Below are 11,074 nucleotides of genomic sequence, written 5' to 3'. Positions count from 1 at the left end.
TTATATGTACACGTTTTATATATATATATATATAATATATAAATAAAATATATGATATATATATATAATATATATATTTTCAGGAAAAGGAAAACAAACACGGTTGAGAACTTCATAACACACACACACACACACACACACATATATATGTGTGGTGTGTGGTGTGTGTGTGTGTGTGTGTGTGTGTGTGTGTATGTGTGGTGTGTGTATGTGTGTATGCGTGTGTGTGTGTGTGTGTGTGTGTGTGTGTGTGTGGTGTGTGTGGTGTGTGTTATAAAAATAAGAAAAGGAAAATAAATTTTAAATACGGTCAAACATTTTTTTTAAATAATAGAATAACAAAAGCCAGTGCGGCTGGTAAAAGACACTAACCAAAAAGGGTGTTCGTTAGTTTACATGATGAACAGGGCGGTTGCAGTGATAGTATGTTAAGCTCAAAATCATGCTAAAATATGGAGTGCTCAGCAATAATCAGGTCCAATCTGTCAAGGTGGGAGGTTAAGATTTTGAAATCCAGCATTGCTGTACGGGTGATTGTGGAGATAGAATGCTCTCTAATTACTGAGAAATATAGTTTACTCAACTGTAGGCCTGACCTGATAGGCCTGTCGAAGCCATCGTGAGTTTTATCTCACTCACAGTACTACAGCACCTAGCCTCACAACTTGAACAATTAAACAGATTAACCACATTCAAATATACTTCAGAGTTGCACTTTTCTGTTTTCTTTAAGAAATTACCAATTGTGAGAAGTCCGTCTCAGCCGTGTTGGTTTCCTTCTCCTGATAGGAATCCGATTCCCACAGACTCATATATAACCCATTACATATTTACATACTCACATAAATTTATATATACAGATACACAGGTACCGGTATTCTCAAATATCTTTTCCTGTGAGAGAGTTGACTAACTTCTTGATCTGACAGTCCAGTCTGCACTTCTGAGGTATGTAAAACTCTGAGTCTTCAATAATCTCGCCACAGGCACATACCCACTGAACTGGTTCCTCTAGCAGCCCCTAATATCCTGGATCCTGGTCCGGAGAGCTCTAGTCCCAAGGGCTTCGCTTAGATGGTAAGTGCATCTACAGCTACCACTACAGTTTCCAGACTCAGATAAAATAGCAACATCATCAGCAAACTCTATACAAATGTGAAAAGAAACTAAGCAGGCTCACATACACTCTACAGCACTTTCAGTACAGAATGCTGGATTGATATTAATCCATAATCCTTGTTGAAATTCCCCTCAGGCTCAGGAACTCCTAGAGTTATTCACGATGCACAGAGTCGAACTCCTGCCTGAGGTTGATGCTGGTTACAAGCAGCCACGGCCGAACTCACGATGACTCAAAATGCCAGGATACAGTAGACTGTGGAGTGAAGACATATTGCTCTGGCCTCTGTTGCCTCAGTAGGTGATCTCTGATATGTCTGAGAAAGATGTGGACAAAAATCTTGTTGGTATTTTGAGCACTAATGCCTTGATGATTGCTGTAGTCCATCGATCCCGTTTCGCATTCCAGAGAGGGATGACCACACCCCACAAGTCAGAGAGATGGCAGCCAAGACAGCATGCAAACCCTGCATCATAGGTTCACCACTAGCTTTTAACAATTCAGTAGGGATGCTGCAAATACACACTGCTTTACCAACCTTCAGCTTAGAGAAGGTGGTTCCTTGTTGATGGATGGGTCGACACAGGGATTGTGACACCACTCTCATCCAGACTAAACTGTTGGGGATCAGCCAAACACTCCCGTTACGACCTGAGACGATCTGGTCATCTACTGAGTGGATTGCTGTCGTCTATGAGGTGGGGCTTAGAGTTCAGCTTTCTCAGGGCTTGGTAGGTAGGACGAAGGCCATTTAATAGGAAATGGCCTTCGACCACCTGTGTACCAGGGAATGATGCAAGTCCCGATCCCCTGTCAGGTTGCCAAGAACTGCAAAACGACCCGAGATAGCCTCAGCAAATCCCCAGCCACATTCCTTATCCCACAACCTGTCTACATGAAACACCATAGGTGTGATAATTTACCAACGTGGGTCTTTGAAGTGGACTCGGAGGGTAGACACAAACAAACCACAGAACTCGGCACTCCGGTAAACCATACAGTTTTGGAAAATCCTCCAGCAAGTGTTAACGAGGATGTGGTCGATCTCCCTGGCCATATATATTACCTGCATTGTTGTACATATCCAACGATTCAAGTCGGGTGCCAGAAATCCCCAAACTCTGTGACCTTTGATTGATTAATTACTTATTAAAAAAAAAAAAAAAAAAAAAAAAAAAAAAAAAAAAAAAAAATATATATATATATTATATATATATATATATATATAATATATAATATATATATATTATATATATATATAGATACAGGATTAGTACACTAGTATCGCAGCACAATAGTCAGCGGAGTTGGGGCTCTCTGACTGACATTATAACTAAAACAATAGGTTACTGTAAAATGTTAATACTCAAATAATATCACAGCTGAATTAAAATTATATCTTACATACATAGTTAAATTATAATATATATATATATATATATATATATATATATATATATATATATATATATATATATATATATATTAAGCTAGGAGGATACACGTTATACCTTCATACATAGAATACATACATACATACATATGCACATTCCAACGCATAAATGTATAGGTTATTATAAAATTGCATTAACACATAGCTATATCACATTCAGATCCTGTATATCACATAGATGTCCTACATTTACACTATATCACAACGTGTGTTATACACAATGATGACAAGGTTAACACAGTATTGCTTAGCTACTAGGAAGGAAAATACAGTAGTGGACTTTGACCAGTTCTTATTCATTGCACCTTTGAAGTGAACACAGGTGAAGACTGCCTTATTACAATTTATGGAATTCCATATTTGGATCCTCTACATGACAAGTTCAGGGAGGTTTTAGCTAGACATATATATTAGTATCGTCTGCAAAAAGCAGAAAGTTGAACTTATGAGAAGATTGGAAGCAAGGTCATTGATGTAAAGCAAGAACAGTACAGGACCAAGTACTGAACCCTGCGGGACTCTATCTCTAATATTCTTACATTGTGAAATACAGTTTGATGATATACATGTTACGGTTGCTAAAGTAACTCGGAACCATGCTAATGTTGGAATACCATACACCAATTTTTTGCAAAATTATATCACATGATATGGTATCAAACGCCTTGGACAGATCAAGAACATCTGTTATTTGATTCTGTTCTTATCCAGACTATCTTTTCAAAGATTTCATTGATCATTGTTAACAATGAAAGGGGTCTGTAATTCTGAGGATTGCCTTTTCTATAGATAGGAATCACTTTTGCTATCTGCAAATGACTGGGAAAACCACCTGAACTGAAAGATCTGGTGATGATGCATGTTACGAAGATGATTTTTTGTGCACATTCTTTCACAACGGTTAATGGGATATCATCATGTCCACTTGCTGATTATCTAAGGTTACTAATGACGTCCTTCAGTTCATTTTCAGATCCTTGGGATAATCTTAATGAACATTTAGTGCTTTCAAGGAGGAATTGCTGGAACTTAGTTTGGACGCATGAAATTTGACTTTTTAGATTGGTCCCAGCCTATTAAAATATCTATTGAATATTTCTGCAAACGCTTCAGGATTAGAAGTTATTTCATTGTTGAGCATGATGGATAGAGCAGCTTGACCTTTTGCATTACGATTCAGTATATCATTAATGTAATGCTAAGTTTTTTTTCCAACATTACTTGCATACTCATTAAACTTGCTTTTATAGCAATTATCTTTAGCACGATTTATCATGCAAGTTAAAGTGCGTCTATGGTCTTAAAAATATTTCCGCATGTTATCTGGCCCTTTTGCATATTTTCGTAGCACCTGTACCTATAGCTCAATGAACTTATTTATAAATATATTGTCATCTTCATTTATATTCTTTTCTTTGTCAATGATTCCCAATTAACATCATTTAAGGATATTTTTAATTGCCCAATTCTCCACTATTCGGGCTGAACAGGACTAAAGCAGAACTTCCATGCAACTTGCCATTTTTGCGCAAGATGAAATCTGCTCAGCAATTCTGCCGTAAGATATTCAATAGGATCTTTGGGGAGGGCACAATATCATCCACAGGGAAGAAGCTATAATCATTCCCGTCCCTAAACCTGCTTCCATACCAGGTTCTCTCACCAGCTGCATCTGCAAGTGATGGTGAAATGGTAAACTTCAGGTTGATATGGCTGCTAGAAAGGAAAACTTGCTAACCCCATATATATAGGTTTAGAAAATTGAGATCGACCACAGATGCATTTGTGAGGATGGGGACTGCTATACAAAATTCCTTCACACCGTGATGTCACATGCTAGCAGTCTTCTTTGACTTTGAAAAGCTTACTTGGCATGCTCATGAAGCCGTATGACACTGGCTTAAGAGGAGCATTATCTACTTTCACACAATGCTTTCTTGCTGATAGTAAGTTTAGAGTGCGGGTGGGAAAACAGTTTATCTAACCTGGAAGATCAGCAAGAAGGTCCCGCAAGAGAGTGTCATTGGTATATTCGACGATAGCTCTAACGTCCTTAGGATAGTAAATCCTTTTAGCGTCATAGGCGCCATAGTATACCCACCACATGCAAATAAATGCCCACATAACTAACAGGACAAAAATGGCTTCTTACTGAGTCTGTGCAGAGAGCAAGCTTGCCTTTGCCCTCCTTTTCGGCCCACTGCCAGCCAGCAGCGTTATGAGCAGGGCCGCCTATCTGGGGATCACAGAGATACCCACGGAGCTACCGAGAACCAGGGACCAATTAGATAGAGACAGGTTCCACAGGGAAAACAGTACTTTCAGAGTAAATCCCACTCATGGAAGTACTGATCCTCAGGTAACTAAATCCTAATAATCTTTGCGAATCAGAGGCGGTGAGCAAATATTGTCCGCTTTAAATATCGCTTATTAGAAGCATTTGTACCTCTGGCCGGTGCCTTGTGTTCTCCTAATTCTCTGGGTTAATTGGCTGCTTCCGATTTGTGGGAAGTCAGGTGAAGGAAGGGGATGTTGCGGGTGAAGTGTTGGATGGCGTGTCAGCATTTGGTCCACTCGTGTCAGAATGCGGCCTTTGTCACCCGCAATCTGAAGAGGGGAAAAAGCTGACTGTTTCCTTGGACAGTTCCACTTTTACTGGTTGTGTGTGTGTGTGTTTGTAAACCGCATACACCAAAAACACACACACACACACACACACGTATATGTGTGTGTGTGTGTGTGTATCTATTATGATATATATATATATATATATATAGATATACATATGTATAGATATATATAAGGCCGCGGTGGCCGAGGCTAGAGCATCGGACTCAGATGTCACGACGGCAATCTGAGTTCAAGGGTTCGAGTCCACGAACGGAGCGTTGTTCCCCTTGGGCAAGAACTTCACATTGAGTGCAATAATTAGCATCGGGTGGCCAAGCAAGCCCAAGTCAGTGCTGGTCCCAAAGCCAGGATAAGAGAGAGAGAATGAGTACTAAAAAAAGGCTAACAACGGCACTCTCCGTGGAAAGGAACTGGGGACCTTACCAAGTTACTCCTCCAAGAGCACACAACATGAAAACTACAATTAAGTATCATGCTGTGACCACGGCGGCTCAGACATGAACCTACGTTAAAATGATGATGATGATAATAATATATATAGATATATATATATATATATAGATATATATGTATATAATATATATATATATATATATATATTATGTATGTATATATCTATGTATATATATATATTAGATATATATATATATATATATATTATATGATATTATTATATATGGGTGTGTGGTGTGAGTAGTGTTGTGTGCTGTGTGTGTATGTAGTATGTATGTTGATACTAGTATATATAGTATAGTATATATATAGTAAGATATATATATATCATACATACATACAAACCACACACACACATACAAAGTATAGATAGATAGATAGATAGATAGATACAAACACACACATACAAACACACCACAACACACGCAGATGGGACTCGATAAAAAACACGGCGGAAGTCAAACGGCAAACCACCTCCTAAATTGCCAAGAAAATCATGGACATACGTGATCGCCAACGTCCGTGGGGGACAGGGCACTTGAAAAAAAAAAAAAAAAAAAAAAAAAAAAAAAAAAAAAATAATATATCTATATTATATATATATATATATCTATATATATAATATATATATATATATTATATATTATATATATAATAATATAGATATATATACTTTTTTTTTTTCTTTTTTTTTTTTTTGTTTTTTTTTTTTTTCAAATGCCTGTCCCATCAGGACGTTGGCGATCATGGATTTCCATGATTTTGTTTGGCAATTTAGAGCGGTGGTTTGCGTTGCCTTTCCGCCCGGTGTTTTGATCGAGCCACCATTGCGGGTGTGTGTGGTTTGTATGTGTGGTTTGTATAGATCTATCTATCTATCTATCTATACTTATATATGTGTGTGTGTGTTTGTATGTATGTATATATATATCTAATATATATATATATTTAAAATAGTTAGAATATATATATATATATACTACATACATAAATACATACACCACATACACACACTCACACACCACAACACCCATATATACTAATGTATATAATCTATATATATATATATATATTATATATATATATATAGATATATATATATATATCATCACATCATTTAACGGTAGGTTCATGTCTGAAGCCGCCGTGGTCACAGCATGATACTTAATTGTAGTTTCTGTTGTGATGCTCTTGGAGTGAGTAGGGTTAGGGTCCCCAGTTCCTTTCCACGGAGAGTGCCGGTGTTACCTTTTTTAGGGAATCATCTCTTATCGTATCCGGCTTGGGACCGCACTGACTTGGGCGGCTTGGCCACCCAGTGAGCTAGGTAGGAAATCAAGGTTGAAGTTCCTTGCCCAACGGGAACAACGCGCGTCGTGACTCGAACCTTGAACTCAGATTGGCCGTCGGACAGTCTTGAGTCCGATGCTTCTAGCCATTCGGCCACCGCGCCGGCCTTATATATATATATATATATATATATATATATATATATATAGTATAATATATATATATATACACACACACACACACACTATACGTGGTGTGTGTGTGTTGTGTTTGTGTATGCGTTTACAACACACACACACACAAAACACAGTAGAAGTGGAAACGGTCCAAGGAAACAGTCAGCTTTCCCCTCTTCAGTCGCGGGTGACAAAGGCGCCCACTTCTACAAGCGAGTGGCCAGAATGCGGACAAAACGCCATCCAACACTTCACCGCAAAACATCCACTGCCTTCACCCTGACTTCCCACAAATCGAGAAGCAGCCATTAAACACCAGAGAATTATGAGAAACACAACGGCACCGGCCAGAAGGTACAAATGATTAATAAGCGATATTATACAGAAACAATAATTTTCTCACCGCCTCTCGATCGCCAAAGATATTAGGATTTAGGTACCTGAGGATCACAGTACTCCATGAGTGAGGATTTACTCTGAAAGCTATGTTTACCCTAGTGAAAGCCGTTCTCTATCTCATGGATCCTGGTTCTCGGTAGCTCCGTGAGTATCTTTGATCCCCGAGATAGGCGCCACTGCTCATACCGCTGCTGGCTGCCAGTGGGCCGAAAAAGGAGGGGCAAAAGGCAAGCTTGCTCTTGCACAGACTCAGTAGAAGCCATTTTTGTCATGTTAGTTATGTGGGCATTTATGGCTGTGGTGGGATAACTATGGCGCTATGACGCTAAAAGGATTACATATCCTAAGGACGTTAGAGCTATCGTCGAATATACAATGACACTCCTTGCGGGACTCTTCTTGCTGATCTCAAGGTTAGATAAACTGTTTTTCCACCGCCACTCTAAACTTACTATCAGCAAGAAAGCATTGTGTTGAAAGTGAGATAATGTTTCTTAAGGCCAGTGTCATACGGCTTCATGAGCATTGCCCAAGTAAGCTTTTTTTCAACGTCAAAGAAGACTGCTAGCAGGACATCTACGGTTGTGAAGGAATTTTGTATAAAGCAGTCCCCATCCTCACACAATGCATCTTGGGTCGGATCTCAATTTCTAAACCTATATATATGGATGTTAGCAAGTTTTCCTTTATAGCAGGCCATATCAACCTTGAAGTTTACCATTTCTCACATTCAGCCTTGCGAAGATGCAGCTGGGGAGAGAACACCTGGTATGGAAGAAGGTTTAGGGACGGAATGATTATAGCTCTGATCCCTGTGGAATGATATAAGTGCCTCCACAAAAGATACCTATTGAATAATCTAGTACGGCAGATTGCTGAGCAGAGATTTCATCATTGCGCAAAAATGGCAAGTTGCATGGAAGTTATGCTTTAGTCTGTCAGCCGAATAGTGAGAATTGGGCAATAAAAAATATCCTTAAATGATGTTAATGTGGAATCATGACAAAAGAAAAGAATATAAATGAAGATGAACAATAGATTTAGTAAAAGTTCATTGAGCTAAGGTACAAGGTGTACGAAAATATGCAAAAGGGCCAGATAAACATTGCGGAAATATTTTTAAGACCATAGACGAACTTTAATTGCATGATAAATCGTGCAAAGATAATTGCTATAAAAGCAAGTTAATGAGTAGCAAGTAATGTTGGAAAAAAACTTAGCATTAATTAATGATATACTGAATCGTAATGCCAAAAGGTAAGACTGCTCTTATCCATCATGCTCAACAATGAAATAACTTCTAATCCCTTGAAGCGTTTGCAAGGAACTATCAATAGATATTTTAATAGGCTGGGAGCCAATCTAAAAAAGTCAAATTTCATGCGTCCAAAAAATAAGTTCCAGCAATTCCTCCTTGAAAGCACTAAATGTTCATTAAGATTATCCAAGGATCTGGAAAATGAACTGAAGGACTCATTAGTCCTTAGATAACAGCAAGTGGACATGATGATATCCCATAACCGTTGTGAAAGAATCATGTGCACAAAAAAATCATCTTCGTAACACCAGCTCCCATATGTCATCACACAGATTCTTTCAGTCAGGTGGTTTTCCTAGTCATTCGCAGATAGCAAAAGTGATTCCTATCTATAGAATAGGGCAATCCCTCAGGAATTACAGACCCTCTTCATTGTAACAATGATCAAGACATCTTTGAAAGATAGTTGGATAAGAAACAGAATCAATAACAGATGTTCGGAATTCTGTCCAAAGGCGTTTGATTTACATATCATGTGATATAATTTTGCAAAAAATGGTGTATGGTATCCAACATTAGCATGTTCCAGAGTTATTTAGCAACCGTAAAACATGTATCACATCAAACTGTATTTCACAATGTAAGAATTTAGAGATTAGGTCCCGAAGGGTTCAGTACTTGGTCTGTACTGTTCTTGCTTTACATCAAGACCTTGGCGTCCAATCTTCTCATAAGTTCAAACTTCTGCTTTTTGCAGACGATAAATATATATGTCTAGCTAAAACTCCCTGAAACTGGTCATGTAGAGGATCAAAATATGGAATTCCATAAATGAGTAATAAGGCAGTCTCACCTGTGTATCACTTCAAAGGTGAAATGAAATAAGAAAACTGGTCAAAGTCCACTACCTGTATTTCTTCCTAGTAGCTAAGCATACTGGTTAACCTTGTATCATTGTGTATAACACACGTGTGATATAGAAGAGCTACAAGTAGGACATCTATGGCTATACAGGATCTGAATGGATTAGCTATGTGTTATGCAAAATTTTAAATAACCTATAACATTTATTGCGTTGGAATGTGCATATGTATGTATGTATGTATTATATGTATGAAGGTTATACCGTGTATCCTCCTAGCTTAAATAATATATATATATATATATATATATATATAATATATATATATATATATATATATTATATTATATTTTAACTAGGTATGAAGATATAATTTTAATTCAGCTGTGATATTATTTGAGTATTAACCTTTACATTAACCTATTGTTTAGTTATATGTCAGTCAGAGAGCCCCAACTCCGCTGACTATTGTGCTGCGATACTAGTGTATAATCCTGATATATATATATATATATATATATAATATATATATATATATAGATATATCTATATTATATATAGATCTATATATATATTTTTTTTTTTTTTTTTTTTTTTTTTTTTTTTTTTTATAAGTAATTATCAATCCAAGGTCACAGAGTTGGGGATTTCGGCACCGACTTGAACGTTGGATATGACAACAATGCAGGTAATAATATGGCCAGGGCGATCGACCACATCCTCGTTACACTGCTGGAGGATTTTCCAAAACTGTATGGTTACCGGAGTGCCCGAGTTCTGTGGTTTAGTTTGTGTATACCCTCCGAGTCCACTCAAAGACCCACGTGTAAAATATCACCTATTGTGTTTCCATGTAGGGACAGTGATGGGATAAGGAATGGGCTGAGGGATTTGCTGAGGCTATCTCGGGTCGTTTGCAGTTCTTGGCAACCTGACAGGGATCGGGACTGCATCATTCTGGTACACAGGTGGTCGAAGGCCATTTCCTATTAAATGGCCTTCGTCCTACCTACCAAGACCTGAGAAAGATGAACTCTAAGCCCACATCATAGACGACAGCATCCACTCAGTAGATGACAGATCGTCTCAGGTCGTAAGTAACGGGAGTGTTGGGCTGAGCCACCAACAGTTAGTCTGGGATGAGGAGTGGTGTCACAACCTGTGTCGGACCCATTCCATCAACAAGGAACCACCTTCTCTAAGCTGAAGGTTGGTAAAGCAGATGTGTATTTGCAAGCATCCCTACGAATGGTAAAAGCTAGTGAGTGAACATATGATGCAGGGTTTACATGCTGTCTTGGCTGCCATCTCTCTGACTTGGGGGGTGTGGTCATCCTCTCTGGAATGCGACCGGGATCGATGGGACTACAGCAATTCTCAATGGCATAGTGCTCAACATACCAAACAGATTTTTGTCCACATCTTTCTTCAG

Source organism: Penaeus monodon, unplaced genomic scaffold (assembly GCF_015228065.2).
Source record: "Penaeus monodon isolate SGIC_2016 unplaced genomic scaffold, NSTDA_Pmon_1 PmonScaffold_202, whole genome shotgun sequence".
NCBI lineage: Eukaryota > Metazoa > Arthropoda > Malacostraca > Decapoda > Penaeidae > Penaeus > Penaeus monodon.
The sequence above is the reverse complement of the archived record's forward strand: the minus strand, read 5'-3'. Positions refer to the sequence as shown.